Below are 3,368 nucleotides of genomic sequence, written 5' to 3'. Positions count from 1 at the left end.
AAACAGCTGGATGTGGAGACAGAGGTATAACTTGTGGGGACCAATTAGTAGCCGGGGGTTTATATATGTTAAAGGTAAAGGTAAAGGTGTCCCCAACCAGTCGTGTCCGACTCTAGGGTGCAGTGCTCATCCCCGTTTCTAAGCCGAAAAGCCAGCGCTGTCCGAAGACGCTTCCGTGGTCATGTGGCCGGCATGACTGAACACCAAGGTGCACGGAACGCTGTTACCTTTCCCGCCGAGGCGGTACCTATTTATCTACTTGCAATTTCTTGCTTTCGAACTGCTAGGTTGGCAGAACCTGGGACTGAAGACGGGAGCTCACTCCGTCATGCAGCACTCGGGTCTCGAACTGCTGTCCTGTCGACCTTCCAGTCTGCAGTTCAGCGTCTTAACCACTAAGCCACCGCGGCCCCTTATATATGTTAGTTATTGTTAATTCTCCTATTCTTACAGTTACCTGATGTATATTGTTGAGATTAGAGGCTGAGCACAGTTGGGCATTTTCAATTGATGACCTTACATATGTTGCCACTCCATAAGGATGGTGGTATGTTGCTCCCAGCAAGTCGTAGCCAGGGATCCTGGCTCTGTCTGATTTGGTCCTCATTTTCAGCATGAGTTTCCTGAACTGCAACTACATTGATGTCATTATCTGCTAAAATCTGTTGTAGAACTTGGCACTTAGACCTACTTATTCCTTCTATATTGATCTGGCAAATCTTGGTAACAGGACCAAGATTCTTTCTCATGGGGTCCTGAAAAGGACCATTTATGTTCATGCCTGGAGGCATAATTTGGTGCCATGTGATATAGCCAGGAGATCACTAGGATTAACTGGCTGCCGTAACTTCAAAGCTTCAGGTGTTTGCTTCGAAGTGACTGTTCTTTAGCACCACCCAGGAGACACTTGTGACTTAAGGAATGTCACGGATGCAAACAGTCACTGTCTCCACAAAATTTAAATAATTCAGATTTCCAAATCTTTCTTATGATAGAAGGTCCAAATGAGGTCAGATCAGGTACAAATCAGCCTGAGAGGGATCAGGGCTGAATCAGGATTGTGAATTGGGTGTGGGGGGGTACCTATTCATGGCCCTACTTGTAACAACAAGCAACAAGTAGAATTTAAATTGAGTTTCCACATCTCACTAGGTATTGTACTTTCCTATGTACATATCCTACTACTTTCCAATCACACAAATGGGAAGGGAAGAATGTGGTCAGAATCTCCTGAGCAATCACATCTTTTGAACAACCTCTGCCCCCCCATTGGTCTTATGCCAATTGGTCAATTGGTCAATGCCCCCCCATTTTAGTTAATCAGTTATGTTTTTCTATCAGAAAAGTACAACTTTCATCCCATGTCAAGAACCAGCAAAGCAGTCAGAGATATAGGTTTTCCTGAAGTATCCTCATATATGATCTGAAACACTCATGGAAGGAAGCAGATTCTTGCTAAATAACATCCCTAAACAAGAACTCCATACAAATTGTATACCACTATTAGTTTTTTGTTGTTAGATGCTCCTTCATATTCAGATCAGGCCTCAAGACAATAATGTAGCACTTGGGAAGAAAGATGCATGCCAGTAACCCAGCACTGGAGGCCATGATAGAGAAGACCTGCACGGCTACCATGTATTTTCCCTTGGTGCTCAGGTAACTGGGCACAAAGGACACCCAAACACTACAGAAGACCAGCATGCTGAAGGTGATCAGCTTGGCTTCATTGAAGGCGCCAGGCAGCTTCCTGGCTAGGAAAGCCACCGTGAAGCAGATGGCAGCCAGGAAGCCCATGTAGCCAAGGGCACCATAAAACATGGCAACAGACCCTTCATTACACTGCAGTAGGATTTCTCCTGGCTGGGAGTGCATGTCAGAATCTGGGAATGGGCTAGAAATTCCCAACCAGATGGTGCAGATGGCCACTTGAATGCTGGAACAGGAAATGAGAACGGAGTTGGCCAACCTCTTCCCCAGCCATCTCTTCACTCTGTTCCCTGGCTTTGTGGCCAGGAAGGCCAATACCACAGTGATCGTTTTGGCCAAGAGTGAAGAGATGGCAACTGAGAAAATGATGCTATAGGCTGTTTGTTGGAGCAGGCAGGTTGCTTTCATTGGCTGGCCAATGAACAGGAAGGAGGACAAGAAGGAAAGCAGGAGTGTGATGAGGAGAATGTAGGAGAGGTCCCGGTTGTTGGCTTTGACTATTGGGGTTTTGTGGAATTTTATGAAGATTCCTAACACAAAGCCTGTGGTTAAGGACAAGAATAGGGCTAAGGAAGCCAGGATGATCCCTAAATATTCTCCATAGGAGAGGAAGGTGATAGCCTTGGGGATACACAGATCACGGTCCTTGTTTGGATGCTGATGGTCTGGACACCTGTTGCAATGCTCTGCATCTGCAAAGAAAAGGAGAAAGATTAACTTTATACAACTCTAATGGTCTCTTTTCTTTTTCATTCCATGAAAGATATATTTGAGGGTGAACATTTCCACCCAAGGGCCAGACGTTTGTACTGGGGGTCAGGAACTGTGAAGGGGAGGGCATGTTCATTGGTGTGTGTGTGGGGGGGGTTGCTTGGATGGCAGAAGCCCCAGCTTCTCTATTGCACATCTGCACATAAGCTGTTGCAGTAAAAGTGCATGGGCGTGTAATGTCCCAGCCGTGGCCTTTGAGCTCTTAGGTTAGACATGCCAAAATAGTGATAAATCAGATCCAGGTTTACTTACATGGAGTACTTTATTGAGTAACTGACAGTACATAGATGTACCCAATGGTTGGATCAGACAGCTTCTCTGAACCCAGAGCCATGGGGTACAATGGGTTTTATACTATACAAGTTAGCAGTGAGGCAGGATGACTCCAGCAAGTACCAGCTAGCATTCATTCCCAGCAGAGACTAGAAGTGTTTGGTTCTCAGCAAAGTCACTTGCAGCTTTAACACAAACAGAATTCACCTCATAGGCACATCTTGATATTGGCCTTTGACTAGGGATGGGCGCATTCCCTCCGGTTCCTCCATTTGGGAATCCGCCCGCGGGGGGAGGAAATCCATCCATCCCCCCAGAATCCTCTCTGGCCAGCTCCACTCCATGGAGCTCTGCTACAGAGCCAGCAGCCAGCTCCAGAGCGCCAGTGATATGGCTGCCATTGCCATATCGCTGGCTGTGCTGAATGACTCCAGATGCAAATGGCGTAGAAGATGCCATTTGCTGCCGGAAAGCAATTAGATTAACCTAAATGCAGCTCTAAATAGCTGCATTTAGCTTAAACCAAGGGCTTTACGGCCACAAATGGCATAGTGGACACCATTTAGGTCTCTGGTTTTTCACACGATAGGCGGCATTTAGCTTAATCTACTTGC

The sequence above is a fragment of the Heloderma suspectum genome, chromosome 2, assembly GCF_057233095.1.
Source record: "Heloderma suspectum isolate Gila_16-S chromosome 2, 16-S_ref, whole genome shotgun sequence".
NCBI lineage: Eukaryota > Metazoa > Chordata > Lepidosauria > Squamata > Helodermatidae > Heloderma > Heloderma suspectum.
Note: the sequence above shows the minus strand (reverse complement) of the source record.